Raw genomic sequence first — 15,763 nt, forward strand, 5'->3', positions numbered from 1 at the left:
TCTTTTTTTTAAAAGAATATTTAAGAATGTTCTTCAATAAAGCATAGGAATATGGAAATATAACCTTTGGTTAATGGTTTTAATCTCAGATGGTAATACCTTTCAGAAGTTGAAAGCCAGACTGGGAAGTCAAAGAACATCCTGGAAGAAAACAGTGGCCAACAATTACTTGGCAACAATGCCAAGAAAATAACGAAATTGTGTCCGAGATGTCAACAGGAGCCTATCTTGGTTTACAAGTGGCTTTTCACAGAATCAATATTCTTTTGTTCCACTGTGCACTGGATTATTCTCACTAACTTTAAGTAATGCATGGACTGGGGAATTCTTGGAGCTGAAGTCCACACATCTTTAAGTTGTTGAAGTTGAGCTACACTAAGGTGACCAGATTTTCAGAAAAGAGGGACACCCTTGACCGGGGGGGGGGGGGGGGCGCTTGATTAAAAAAAAATTTTTTGTCAAAAGGTCACCCCAGGACACTGAAACCAGCATAAATACGAATCTGTTGCCAAACAAAATTTTGATCACGTGACCATGAGGATGCTGCAACGGTCGCTAAGTGTGAAAAATGGTCGCAATGGTCGCTAAGTGTGAAAAATGGTCGCAATGGTCGCTAAGTGTGAAAAATGGTCATCAGTCACTTTTTTCAATGCCATTGTAACTTTGGTCACTAAATGTTTTCCCCCTCCTCGAGACTCCTCACTTTTTCCTTCATTCCTCTTGCTGATCTACCTTCACCTTATCTGTCTTCTGCTCTTTCCCTCTCTTCCTTCCTTCCTCCCTCCTTCCATCCTCTTCTTTCCTCACTCACTCCCTTCCTCCTTTTTTCTCTTCCTTCCTCCTTCCATTCTTTATACGATATAAAATTCAATGAGGGTGAAACACACCAAATCTGGCAAAGCTGCCTTGCACCAACCTGGCCTGCCCATAGAATAGCAGCCACTTTGAGACACATAAACCTGGTCTGAACATATTGCATCACAAAGATTTGCAAAGATCACATTTGCAAAAAGGAACATTTCTTGTAGTAAATACATTTTATAAACAATTTAAAAGTAAAAATCCCCCCAAAATAATAAAAAAGGTATTCTATAAATAAAAGAAATCCTTAAAAACCATTGTTAAGTATTACACCAGCAATAATTTATACTGTCACCATTTCAAACTATCATCAGAAATACGAATCTGTTGCCAAACATCAACATTTTGATCGCGTAACCATGAGGATGCCACAACGGTCGCTAAGTGTGAAAATGGTCGCTAAGTGTGAAAAATGGTCATCAGTCACTTTTTTCAATGCCATTGTAATTTTGGTCACTAAACAGCCATGTTCCTGACTTAACAACCACCATGGTTCACTTAACGTGGCAATAAAAGGTCGCAAAATGAGGCAAAAATCATTTAACAAACGTCTCCCTTAGCAACAGAAATTGGGGGATCAATCCTGGTCGTAAGTCGAGGATTACCGGTAGCCAATTGCAAAAGGCAACTTTACTTGGAACAGGTGAGATTGTGCCCGGATCCCTTTCATGCCAACATCCCATCCTGTCCATGGGGAGAACTCCACAGGCGGACAAAAGCCCCAATCCCCTCTCAACCTCCAGCTGACTCTGCCATCCGCCATAACCACACATGCCCCTCAAAGGCAAAACTCAGGGGGCTGAATTCTACAGGGGGAGGAGTAAAGGGGGGATTTGAGGGGCAGCCCAAAGCACCATCTGTCTAAATTTGCATCAGGCAGGCAGTAACATTTTCATAGACCATGATCAGAGGAGCAGCTGATCCTATGGAGAGACTCCTCCTGCATTCAGTCCCAGGCCTACAAGTGGAAGTACCCTTCCTTCCTTCCTTCCTCCTTTCACCTTCCTTCCCTCCCTCCCTCCCTCCCTCCCTCTTTCTTCCTTCTAGCCTTCCTTCCTTTCCATTCTTTCTCCTTCCTTCCTTCCTCTTGCCTATCTGCCTTCTGTCTTTCTGCTCTTTAGATCTCTCTTCCTCCTTCCTTCCTCTTTCCATCCTTTCACCAAAAATCAGGATGTTTTATTAGCATCAGCATCATTCTGCTGAAAATGCCAGATTCTGTGGTACTTCTGGATGAGATTTAGAAAATTACAGAGACATGAGGAACCATTATATAATTTCACTTGGCAAAACTCTGATTAAAATAATAGCAACAAAATGTAAGGTTTTTTAATTTTAAAACTCTAGCAAAACATAGATTTATTTCCAGTTTAGTTAATTAATGCCATTATAAACAGGAATGCAATTGATTAAATAAAAATGACTTTTTCTTTTATTAAGAATACTTATTCTACACTAAACTAGAAAATATTTCATAGGCCCTTCAACAAGTTTGTTACAAATTTTCAGGATTGCATGCATTCTTGAAACTGATACCATGTAATGTTAAAAAGCAGATAGCTAACTAAGTACACTAAAAACCATGTTTAATTATTTGCTACTTGAAGCCAATAGCAATGATGAAGAAATTTCTGTCATCCTCAGTGACAATATTTTTAGGGCCAAAAAATAAAACTCTGTATATTGGATCTGTTGAATGGAGAAAGGCCTGCCCCCCCTCCCCCAAATGAGACACCTTCCATGATAATAGGAGAGGAGAGCCTGGAGACAGCAATCACAAGGCAGAACGTAGCTAAGAGAACGGAAACTTGCCTCTTGGAAGGAATGACCCGGTTTGGCTCCCACTTTCAACAATCGAACAGAGAAGCGAAGAGGCAGGACAGACGAAGCGGGAGCCAAGCCGGGCTAGAGTGTTGGGCTGAAGGAAGGAGGGATACACACACTCGTGTTCTCCCCCTTCCTCTCTCTCTCTCTCTCTCAAATGGCAAATCCGAGCCCGGCCCCATGCCTTCTCCCAACCCCCGCCCTGTTCTCTTAGCTCTCCTCTCCTATTATCGTGGAAGGCGTCTCATTGGGGAGGGGGAAGCAAGCCTTTTTCCATTTCAAGGAGCTGCCGCTCCTCCCCCCCCACCTCTTAGAAGTCCAGCCAGCTGCCCGCCAAGCTCTCCGCGGAGACTCACCCAGAGTTTTCACCGCGATTTGCCTGGTGAGGGGAGGCGGCAGGTTGATGCAGACCAAATCCACAGTATAATAAATACAAGTATAATAAATACTTGTATTTATTATACTTGTATTTACTTCCTCCTCCTTCTCCTCGCTGCGATCTGGTTGCTTCCCTTCACATCTTTGGAACGGCTTGGCTCCTTTTTTTTTTTTTTTAGGGCGCCCCTCCGTTGGGAGGAGGTGGAGGACAGGCTCCAACTCTGCCCAGAGAAGGAGTCCGAGCGCTCCGGGGAAACGCGGCAAGCAAGCCAGCACTTCAAAGTCATGTTTCGCTGAATGACGGGCAAGTTCTAAACTGCCGGCATGACTTTGAAAGGGCTGGATTGCCTTCCGCGCGGGCCGAAGTGGAAGGCAAGCGGCAAGCCAGCCCTTCAAACTCATGCTGGGACTTTAGCGTGCCCCTCAGCTGCCATTCAGCGAAACATCTTTCGCTGAATTGCGGGCAAGTTCTAAACTGCCGGCATGACTTTGAAAGGGCTGGATTGCCTTCCGCGCGGGCCGAAGTGGAAGGCAAGCGGCAAGCCAGCCCTTCAAACTCATGCTGGCACTTTAGCGTGCCCCTCAGCTGCCATTCAGCGAAACATCTTTCGCTGAATTGCGGGCAAGTTCTAAACTGCCGGCATGACTTTGAAAGGGCTGGATTGCCTTCCGCGCGGGCCGAAGTGGAAGGCAAGTGGCAAGCCAGCCCTTCAAACTCATGCTGGCACTTTAGCGTGCCCCTCAGCTGCCATTCAGCGAAACATCTTTCGCTGAATTGCGGGCGAGTTCTAAACTGCCGGCATGACTTTGAAAGGGCTGGATTGCCTTCCGCGCGGGCCGAAGTGGAAGGCAAGTGGCAAGCCAGCCCTTCAAACTCATGCTGGCACTTTAGCGTGCCCCTCAGCTGCCATTCAGCGAAACATCTTTCGCTGAATTGCGGGCAAGTTCTAAACTGCCGGCATGACTTTGAAAGGGCTGGATTGCCTTCCGCGCGGGCCGAAGTGGAAGGCAAGCGGCAAGCCAGCCCTTCAAACTCATGCTGGGACTTTAGCGTGCCCCTCAGCTGCCATTCAGCGAAACATCTTTCGCTGAATTGCGGGCAAGTTCTAAACTGCCGGCATGACTTTGAAAGGGCTGGATTGCCTTCCGCGCGGGCCGAAGTGGAAGGCAAGCGGCAAGCCAGCCCTTCAAACTCATGCTGGCACTTTAGCGTGCCCCTCAGCTGCCATTCAGCGAAACATCTTTCGCTGAATTGCGGGCAAGTTCTAAACTGCCGGCATGACTTTGAAAGGGCTGGATTGCCTTCCGCGCGGGCCGAAGTGGAAGGCAAGCGGCAAGCCAGCCCTTCAAACTCATGCTGGCACTTTAGCGTGCCCCTCAGCTGCCATTCAGCGAAACATCTTTCGCTGAATTGCGGGCAAGTTCTAAACTGCCGGCATGACTTTGAAAGGGCTGGATTGCCTTCCGCGCGGGCCGAAGTGGAAGGCAAGTGGCAAGCCAGCCCTTCAAACTCATGCTGGCACTTTAGCGTGCCCCTCAGCTGCCATTCAGCGAAACATCTTTCGCTGAATTGCGGGCGAGTTCTAAACTGCCGGCATGACTTTGAAAGGGCTGGATTGCCTTCCGCGCGGGCCGAAGTGGAAGGCAAGTGGCAAGCCAGCCCTTCAAACTCATGCTGGCACTTTAGCGTGCCCCTCAGCTGCCATTCAGCGAAACATCTTTCGCTGAATTGCGGGCAAGTTCTAAACTGCCGGCATGACTTTGAAAGGGCTGGATTGCCTTCCGCGCGGGCCGAAGTGGAAGGCAAGTGGCAAGCCAGCCCTTCAAACTCATGCTGGCACTTTAGCGTGCCCCTCAGCTGCCATTCAGCGAAACATCTTTCGCTGAATTGCGGGCGAGTTCTAAACTGCCGGCATGACTTTGAAAGGGCTGGATTGCCTTCCGCGCGGGCCGAAGTGGAAGGCAAGTGGCAAGCCAGCCCTTCAAACTCATGCTGGCACTTTAGCGTGCCCCTCAGCTGCCATTCAGCGAAACATCTTTCGCTGAATTGCGGGCAAGTTCTAAACTGCCGGCATGACTTTGAAAGGGCTGGATTGCCTTCCGCGCGGGCCGAAGTGGAAGGCAAGCGGCAAGCCAGCCCTTCAAACTCATGCTGGCACTTTAGCGTGCCCCTCAGCTGCCATTCAGCGAAACATCTTTCGCTGAATTGCGGGCAAGTTCTAAACTGCCGGCATGACTTTGAAAGGGCTGGATTGCCTTCCGCGCGGGCCGAAGTGGAAGGCAAGCGGCAAGCCAGCCCTTCAAACTCATGCTGGCACTTTAGCGTGCCCCTCAGCTGCCATTCAGCGAAACATCTTTCGCTGAATTGCGGGCAAGTTCTAAACTGCCGGCATGACTTTGAAAGGGCTGGATTGCCTTCCGCGCGGGCCGAAGTGGAAGGCAAGCGGCAAGCCAGCCCTTCAAACTCATGCTGGCACTTTAGCGTGCCCCTCAGCTGCCATTCAGCGAAACATCTTTCGCTGAATTGCGGGCAAGTTCTAAACTGCCGGCATGACTTTGAAAGGGCTGGATTGCCTTCCGCGCGGGCCGAAGTGGAAGGCAAGTGGCAAGCCAGCCCTTCAAACTCATGCTGGCACTTTAGCGTGCCCCTCAGCTGCCATTCAGCGAAACATCTTTCGCTGAATTGCGGGCGAGTTCTAAACTGCCGGCATGACTTTGAAAGGGCTGGATTGCCTTCCGCGCGGGCCGAAGTGGAAGGCAAGTGGCAAGCCAGCCCTTCAAACTCATGCTGGCACTTTAGCGTGCCCCTCAGCTGCCATTCAGCGAAACATCTTTCGCTGAATTGCGGGCAAGTTCTAAACTGCCGGCATGACTTTGAAAGGGCTGGATTGCCTTCCGCGCGGGCCGAAGTGGAAGGCAAGTGGCAAGCCAGCCCTTCAAACTCATGCTGGCACTTTAGCGTGCCCCTCAGCTGCCATTCAGCGAAACATCTTTCGCTGAATGACGGGCAAGTTCTAAACTGCCGGCATGACTTTGAAAGGGCTGGATTGCCTTCCGCGCGGGCCGAAGTGGAAGGCAAGTGGCAAGCCAGCCCTTCAAACTCATGCTGGCACTTTAGCGTGCCCCTCAGCTGCCATTCAGCGAAACATCTTTCGCTGAATTGCGGGCGAGTTCTAAACTGCCGGCATGACTTTGAAAGGGCTGGATTGCCTTCCGCGCGGGCCGAAGTGGAAGGCAAGCGGCAAGCCAGCCCTTCAAACTCATGCTGGCACTTTAGCGTGCCCCTCAGCTGCCATTCAGCGAAACATCTTTCGCTGAATTGCGGGCAAGTTCTAAACTGCCGGCATGACTTTGAAAGGGCTGGATTGCCTTCCGCGCGGGCCGAAGTGGAAGGCAAGTGGCAAGCCAGCCCTTCAAACTCATGCTGGCACTTTAGCGTGCCCCTCAGCTGCCATTCAGCGAAACATCTTTCGCTGAATTGCGGGCGAGTTCTAAACTGCCGGCATGACTTTGAAAGGGCTGGATTGCCTTCCGCGCGGGCCGAAGTGGAAGGCAAGCGGCAAGCCAGCCCTTCAAACTCATGCTGGCACTTTAGCGTGCCCCTCAGCTGCCATTCAGCGAAACATCTTTCGCTGAATTGCGGGCGAGTTCTAAACTGCCGGCATGACTTTGAAAGGGCTGGATTGCCTTCCGCGCGGGCCGAAGTGGAAGGCAAGCGGCAAGCCAGCCCTTCAAACTCATGCTGGGACTTTAGCGTGCCCCTCAGCTGCCATTCAGCGAAACATCTTTCGCTGAATTGCGGGCAAGTTCTAAACTGCCGGCATGACTTTGAAAGGGCTGGATTGCCTTCCGCGCGGGCCGAAGTGGAAGGCAAGTGGCAAGCCAGCCCTTCAAACTCATGCTGGCACTTTAGCGTGCCCCTCAGCTGCCATTCAGCGAAACATCTTTCGCTGAATTGCGGGCGAGTTCTAAACTGCCGGCATGACTTTGAAAGGGCTGGATTGCCTTCCGCGCGGGCCGAAGTGGAAGGCAAGCGGCAAGCCAGCCCTTCAAACTCATGCTGGCACTTTAGCGTGCCCCTCAGCTGCCATTCAGCGAAACATCTTTCGCTGAATTGCGGGCAAGTTCTAAACTGCCGGCATGACTTTGAAAGGGCTGGATTGCCTTCCGCGCGGGCCGAAGTGGAAGGCAAGTGGCAAGCCAGCCCTTCAAACTCATGCTGGCACTTTAGCGTGCCCCTCAGCTGCCATTCAGCGAAACATCTTTCGCTGAATTGCGGGCGAGTTCTAAACTGCCGGCATGACTTTGAAAGGGCTGGATTGCCTTCCGCGCGGGCCGAAGTGGAAGGCAAGCGGCAAGCCAGCCCTTCAAACTCATGCTGGCACTTTAGCGTGCCCCTCAGCTGCCATTCAGCGAAACATCCCTATCACGAACGGACGCCGCCCGCAGATAACTTTCCATAACTTTCCGGGCGGCGGGACCCCCGCACGACGTTCTGTGCGGGCGGCAGCCGCTGCGCCCATGCTCTCGGAGGCGGCGATCCCATTCACGAAGAGGCAGCTCCTCGTGGGCGCAGCGCCTGCCGCCCGCACAGAGTGAATTTAATTGGGATCGCCTGCGGCCGCGAGGACCCCTGCACAAATGGACTCCTCGCGGCCGTAGGCGATCCCAATTCACTCAGCCGGGGCGGGCAATTTCTGCACGAACGGACTACTCCTCGCGGCCGCAGGAGGACAGGGAGGAGGAGGGGGCAGCCGAGCCGCCCGCACAGAGTGAATTCAATTGGGATCGCCTGCGGCCGCGAGGACTCCTCGCGGCCGCAGGCGATCCCAATTCACTCAGCCGGGGCGGGCAATCAATTTCTGCACGAACGGACTACTCCTCGCGGCCGCAGGAGGACAGGGAGGAGGAGGGGGCAGCCGCCCGCACGCGGTTCAGGGGCTTCTGCCGGGCGGCAGGAGCCCCTGAACCGGCCGCGGGCGGCTGCAGCTGCCCCCACCCTCTCCTCCTGCCGCGGCGAGCGGAAAATTCGATTAGAATTAGATTACTCACCAGTCAGCGCAGCTGCAACCACTTTCGTCTTTTGTAGAAAGGAAATGGAAACTCGCGCAAGCGTGCTGAAAATTTCCCATCCCAGCCAGCTCACTGATTGGCTGGAGTCCAGGCCAATCCAATCAGTGAGCGGGAGGCTGGGCTGGCTTAAATTTGTAGGTAGTAGGTAAAAGGCTAAAAGCACGCTTTTTTTGGCGCTCGCAGCTCCCGCCCATCAGCTGCTAGCTTGCTGGGCTGGCTCATCTGATAGAGAACAGAACGATGAGCCAGCCCAGCAAGCTAGCAGCTGATGGGCGGGAGTTGCCAGCGCCAAAAAAAGCGTGCCTTTTAAAAAGGCGGGCGGGACGCGGGAAAGTGCGTTGGAAAGCGGGTGTGTCCCGCCAAAAGCGGGACGTCTGGTCACCTTAAGCTACACTGTTGTAGTTAATTGTGTATAATGTATTATGTGCATCATTCTAAACTCTGGGAATTGGATGGGCATTATATAAATAAAATAAATGAATACAGCATCTTCACCGTTCCACAACTACTCAGCAAGTAGCTGCTGGTTTCTTTCTTACTCTCTCTTTGCACTGAAGCAGTGTGCTGCGGTGAGGATCCAACGAGCATCAATAATGGCTCCATCACAGGAATGCCTTGCTCCCCTGGCAGTGTAGATCTGGATGCTGATAAGCCATGGCCAGGTCCCAGGTAAAGCATGATCACCCTTCATCACCTGCTTCTGGTCCTGCGGTTGGGGCTCCAAGAGCTGCATCCCACAGACTGAGAAGAAGCAAACACAGACCGGGCAAAAGGGTAAAAAAAAAAGGGCCCAGCTGATTGTGCTCAGGCTGAAATGGCATTTCCAGATGATGTCATAAACCCCTGATGGTGAACCTATCGCTTGAATGCCACAGATGGCCCACAGAGCCATTTCTGAGGGCACACAAGGTATTGCCCTATCAGCTCTAGCCAGCTGATTTTTAGCCTTGATTTTTGGCCATTTTTTTGCCCTCCTGCCCAATGTGCAAACTGGAAGTTTGGGAACAGACTTCCGGCTTGTGCGTTGGGCCATTTTTTGCCCTCCAGAGGGCAAAAAAATGGCTTAAGGGGCAACCCAAAAGTCCATTCCCAAACTTCTGGTTTGTGTCATGGGCCGTTTTTCACCCTCCCTAGGCTCCTAGAAAGCCTCTGGAGCCGAGGGAGGGCGAAAAATGGAGCTACTGGGCCTACCGTAAGTTGGAAAACGGGCCATTTCCAGCCTCCAAAGGGCCTCGGGGGGGGGCAAGGGGCGGGGAGGCCGTTTTCACCCTCCCCAGGCTCCAAGAAGGCTGTGGGCACATGTGCGGGGCAGCAGAGGTGTGTGAGAGCATTAAATTATGGGGGTGGGCACCCAAGCGCGTGTGATAACACACATGCATATGCTTTTGGAACCAGAGGCGAAAAAAGGTTCGCCATCAATGTCATAACCTGTGAGCAAAGGAACTGTGGGGGTGATTTCTCTGAATGTGCTCCCAGGGAAGCAAGATGCTTCCAAGGGGAGGACTTTCATTGATCCCTGATCATTGCATCACTTCGGGGGGGGGGACAGGAGGGGTTTGTTCAAGTTCCCTCTGCATAAAAATTTGGGCAGCTAAGGGCACTGCACATTGCTGAAGAGAAGCCTGCAGAATAAAAAATAGGACACATCTCCACCCACCTCTTCCCCATCTCACTAATAAGCAGAAGAGCATCCTGCTCCATCTGTGTCTTTCTCATTCAAATTCCTCTTCTCCTATTTCTAAAACAATTTAAATGTAAAATTAAGCTCACATATGAACAACTCATAACTAAATATAGCCACTAAATTTTATATTTAAACCTTGGCCATTTCTTTTCTTTTTTAAAATTTTTATTTAATAATAGAATGACATTGAATATAACATAAAAATACATTATTATTGGATAGATTGAAAATGATGTAATGAATTGCTACAATATAAATGATCCCAACATTTAGTATATCTCATTGAAAATGAAGGAATAAATAGTGATAGTTACAAATCAGGTCTAGTGACAAATGAGGTACAATGATAATAATGTATATAAACATATTCGATTTGATAATAATTTCATTTTCAGAGGCCATTTCTTTTCTTCAAATCCCCCATATTTAATCTACAATATAGGTTTGATGCAAATCAATACTTGGTAAGAAAGATTGTAAATAAACAGACAACGGAAGCAGTTTTTAGCAAATGAACATTCTTCTGCTCTCTGCAGTGCTAAAATCAGTGATGGTTTGGACCAGAGGTCTTCAAACTTGTCAACTTTAAGACTTGTGGACTTCAACTCTGAGAATTGCCCAGTCAGATGGAACCAGTTGGGTGGAGAATTCTGGAAGTTGAAGTCCACAGGTCTTAAAGTTGCCAAGTTTGGAGACCCCTGTTTTGGACTATTAATCTTGCTACCTTGATAGTTGTCTCCACACTGTACTAGGGGATCTTAATTTGGGAATTTGCAATTCTACGGATGAAGTGATAGAATCATCACAGAACCTTACATAGAATTGTGGACTAAACGATTCATAGAATCATGGAGTCTTAAGGACTCAAAGAATCAAAGGGGTGGAAGGGATGTTGGAGATCATCCAATCCAACCCCCTGTCAAAGGCATGAGTCTTGATTATACCATCCTGGACAAATGGTTGTCCAATCTTTTCTTCAAATCATGATGGAGCAACCCCATCTCTGGAGACTATTGTTTTGTTTTGTTTTGTCAGGAAATTCCTCCTTATTTCCAGGCTGGCTCTCCCTCTGGTGAGCTTTCACCCATTGCTTCTTGTCCTGCCCCAGGTTCCAAAGACAGTAAATTGACCCGCTTTTCACTATGACAGTCCCTCTAGCTTTGGAAGATGTTATCATGTCACCCCTAAGCCTTATCCTCATTAGGCTAAACATATCTGTTTCCTTAGCTGTTCATCATATGGTTTGGCCTCCATACCCCTCAACATCTTTTTTTGTATCAAAGTGACCAGAACTAGACACACAGTATTCCAGCTATGGCCTCACCTTCACAGTGTAGAACAGCAAGTCCAAGGGGAGGCCAAAAGAAGACCACCCAAAAAATCAGACAAAAATCTTATTCTTACAATAACAAGCTGAGTTAATTGTATTGTGTAATTGTTTTCTAAGCGTCATCATAGCCACAATCATAAGAATAGAATAGAATAACAGAATTGGAAGGGGCCTTGGAGGTCTTCTAGTCCAACCCCCTGCTTAGGTAGGAAACCCTAGACCACTTCAGACAAATGACTGTCAAATCTCTTCTTAAAAATTTCCGGTGTTGGAGCATTCACAACCTCTGGAGGCAAGCTGTTCAACTGATCAATTGTTTTAATTGTCAGGAAATTTCTCCTTAGTTCTAAGTTCCTTCTCTCCTTGATTAGTTTCCACCCATTGCTTCTTCTCCTGCCCTCAGGTGCTTTGGAGAATAGTTTGACTCCCTCTTCTTTGTGGCAACCCCTGCCACATTTATGTCTGTTTCATGCAAAAACTCTATAAGGGCTTTCTAGTCAGCCATAAGTATAGATACTGTCTTTTCTCTCATCAAAGACATTAATGTAGCCATTTCTGCAAATCCCATCATCTTCCTCAACCATTCCTCCATTGTGGGTAATTGTCAAGTATACAACAATTTCCCTGCTAGATTACAGTGCTTAGTTGACAAGATCAACTAAGCTGTCTTTCATCTGGCCCCCTTAATCCAGACTCACCAGATAGTATGACCTGCTGTTTTCATAGGGCTTATTCCTAGGTAAGCTCTAAAGTTCTCTATTTTAGGGCAAGTGTTGCCTGTCTACAACAGGGTGCTGAAATTACAACAGGTTCTTTGGCAAGACCAGAACAGCTCCAGATGCAGAGACATGGTTGTGAAAAACCCAGATGGTGGGCCCTGGCAATAGAAGTCATGGGGAAACCCCACATGCCACCCTTTCCAGGCTTTCCCCTTACGTGTTGACATGTCACATGTCCCCAACAATGACAGGAAGACGACAGCTGCTCGGATGAGCCAGCCCAAGAGGGGTCTCTCTCCTGCACTGTAGACCATGGCACCTGTCTTCTATTGTTCAGACCAAGAAGGCAACCTTAGTAAGTTCTTCTGCATTGCTAGGAGACAAGGCCTGAGTTCCACCAATGGGCTAGACTGGAATGAAGAATTCAATCCATGGTTAATGGTCCAGGGAGAGATCGGAGTTCCATCACCTACCTGTGCTCATCCTGATGCTTCACATCAGTTACAAAAACAGCATCAAGGCTGGGCCTGAGGAAAGTCTACAGGTAGCTCAGCCAGGCCTTTTCTCTCTGGGCTGGGGATGTTACCTGGAATTTTAAGCCTTACCATTCACCTTTTAATAAAGGTAATATTAGCATTTAACCATGTCATCCATGCCTCCTTTTGAAGTTCAGGAAAACCTGTTTTCTTTTTAGCCTTTTTTAATATGCCACAAGTGACCTGTTCATCATCTAAACAACACAGAGAGAAGATTCTAAAAATCCTTGAATGCACTTGCAAATTTTGTGAAAGATAGAAACCTGGCTGGGAAAGAAAGTGATTGAAGCTATAAATTTGCCACTTGTGGAATATTTGGAATCCTTGTTTTCCGTTCTTCGATTCTCACACATAGTCCGTGTCCTTTATTGTTTGATTACTTGCTTCCTGAGGCATCACCTATACTGAATGTATGAATCACTTGTTTCTGTACTCTACAAAAATTCTTGACTCCCTTTAATAAACACTTTTTGCTTTGCCCGAATTACCGGTGATTCAGATTTTTGGGTGGGAAAAATATTCCCTTTGCCAAAAAAAGAAAAAAAAGAAAAAAAAGTCAGGAAATAGGTCTACAGCTCCATGCAAATATGGAGTGCTTGAGTTTCTAGGCAGCAGCATGAGCATCTTGAGATTTTAATAGACAGTTATCAGGTGCGGTCAACTGGATATAGTAATATAATACTTTTGATGGCCTCTCCCTAGATTAGTTGCCTTTGGGTCCATGCAACAAGAAGACATTTCTTCAGTGAGACCCAAATTTAATTCCCCAAATGTAAGTTGCACATAAATTATCTACAGAGACATACTAATGTATCCTCACATTATATCCTATTTTCACTAGTATATCTCATAGCTAATTAAATCCTTTTGAGCATATGAACATGACTTTTGGAGGTGTTCCTTCAAAGACTGCATGAATTGGCATCTTAGGTAGCAATTGGTTTCCTTCAGAATAATTGCTAGAAGCTTCCACATATCATAATTTAGTCTGAAATTGCTATATTTTGTTCATTTGTATTTGCTAGGCACTCCTGCCACTTTCCTCAAATCACCTTTAAAGTTACGAAAATATAAGGTTTTTCATAAGGTTCAAACACAGAATGCATTTCATAAAACTTTCATTCCTTTGCAAAGAATGAATGAAAAAGCAATACAGGTAGTCTTCAATTAGCAACTGCCTCATTTAGTAACCATTTGCAGTTACAACAGTGATGTGAAAGTGAGTTTGCACAGATCAGAAAAGCAAAGGAAAGCCGAAGGAAGACTAAAAGTGTGGTCGTGGTTTCCCTTAGCGGCTGGTTCACTTAAAGACTGAGCTGCAGGTCCCGTTTGTGATCACTAAACAAGGACAGCCAGGATGAAGCATTCACATCTAGTCATCTGCCTGTTTTGGAGGATGTGTAGAGATGGTGTTGGTACCAAAATTTAGGGTGGTTAGTTGAGCTCCATCACCTTCCTTTTTCATTTCATGAAACTTACACAATTACCTTTCCAAATGCCACCTCAGCAAGATGGTTTTCTAAAAAGCATGTGATGGTTTGGGCTATGTGTTCCTGTCTTCCCTAACAATATTAAATGGTCCCGAGGTGGCACTTCTAGGTTTTGAGCATAAATTGAGAATGGAAACCAAATAAAATCGTGTCAACAACTGCTCAGAAGAAAGTCCATTTGCATATTTTATTTGAAGATGATTTATATCTAAGTCTGTTGCCCCCTTTCCATCCAGGATGTACCTTCAGATGTAATGGCTAATTTAAGGATCACCTTTCCACCCTGACCTACAACTACAAGTAATGAAAAAACCCTACTCTTAAGGCAGAACTTTTGCCAATATGTCATTAATTCTAGTCAATACCTTTATTTAAAATTTGGAGAACTTCGTCCTTAAACGGCTTTGTGTCTGAATCTTTCAGTAAAATCTATACTATCTGGACCGTACTCAGTTAATGTTCAAAAGACATTCTAAGCAAGCCTCATCTCTGTATCTGTAGCATTGGCTTCGTGAGGGCAGAGCTCAGTTGGTGCTTTGGGTGGGAAGCTTTTCATTTTTAGCTGGGTTACTTAAGGGATACACCAGTTCAGGTGACACATTCCTGTGTGGAATGAAACGTGAGGTGGGCAGGTTGTGAATTGGCAGTGAAGAGCCTTTGCAGGGGAAGATTAATAGTGAGGACTGGTGTGGTGTGATATGGTCTCCATCCAAATATTTCCTCTGATCAGATTTGTCAGGGAATTGCGCAGCCGATGTCCAAATGGAGTCAGAGACATTGTCACAAATTGGCAGTTTCATGTAAATAAATATATTTTCAGGAGACAAACTGGAGCATCGTCAGGTAAATCAACACGACAGGAGCATCCTGAGGTAAATCACAGACCACGCATACAGCACATCGGAAAATGGCGGGAAAGAAGGAAACTCCCCCTTTACCAATGCAACCAATGACAGCTCAGATTCCCTCATGCAGTGGCCGTCTTTCTTCAGCCGATTGGTTATAAGTGTGGCCCGTTACTCGCTGTCCAACCCTTCACTGCTCTGGCTATTCATTGTCAAATATCTTAGCACCCCCTCACTGGAGTGGTGTGCTATGACCTCCATCACCAAGAGGCCTTTAACCAATATAGAATGGAATGGAATAGAATAGAATAGAATAGATATTGGAATGAAGAATAAGATAGGATAGGATAGACTAGAATAAATATTGGAATGACGAATAGAATAGAATTCTTTATTTTCACTTTGAATGTATACTAACCAGCATACATTAAAAATGAAGTTTTGTTGCATACAGTTCTCAAAGGATAATCACCTTCAATATACACTACATAAACATGGCAAGATAATTGCAAAATTATCCATATAGCCACATATATTATATGACATGGAGAAACAACACAGTCTAGTCCAGATGTCTACATGTTTATGGTAAGAAAAATAAATTTTGCGAGTTTACCAGTGGGATGGTCTAGGGAACAAAACTTTTGCAGAATGTGATAGTCCTGCTAGAAATACTTCAAAACCTCCTCCCCCCAGAAACAGACTAAAAAGTGGGTGTGGGGGATCTCTAACCATGCAGTGTCATCTCCTATCTGACCAAACTGCCATTCCTTGGTTGCCACAGGGACGTGCAGTCACTAGAGGCAAGGGAGGCGTGGCCTCACCAGTCATGAGGAAAAGGAAAGAATTTTAAAGAATTTTTTAAAAATAATTAAAGCCAAGATAGTTGCTACCAGATTCACAGTGACTTGGAACAGTGCTTAGTGTTAACTATAGGAGGAGGCCAGAGAAATAGGGGCCTCCTGTGCATAAGCAATTTTTCGCCTTTTAAGAGTTAAGCAAGGGTTAACAAGCAAAAACTTTGTA

This window comes from Thamnophis elegans, chromosome 13 (assembly GCF_009769535.1).
Source record: "Thamnophis elegans isolate rThaEle1 chromosome 13, rThaEle1.pri, whole genome shotgun sequence".
Lineage (NCBI taxonomy): Eukaryota > Metazoa > Chordata > Lepidosauria > Squamata > Colubridae > Thamnophis > Thamnophis elegans.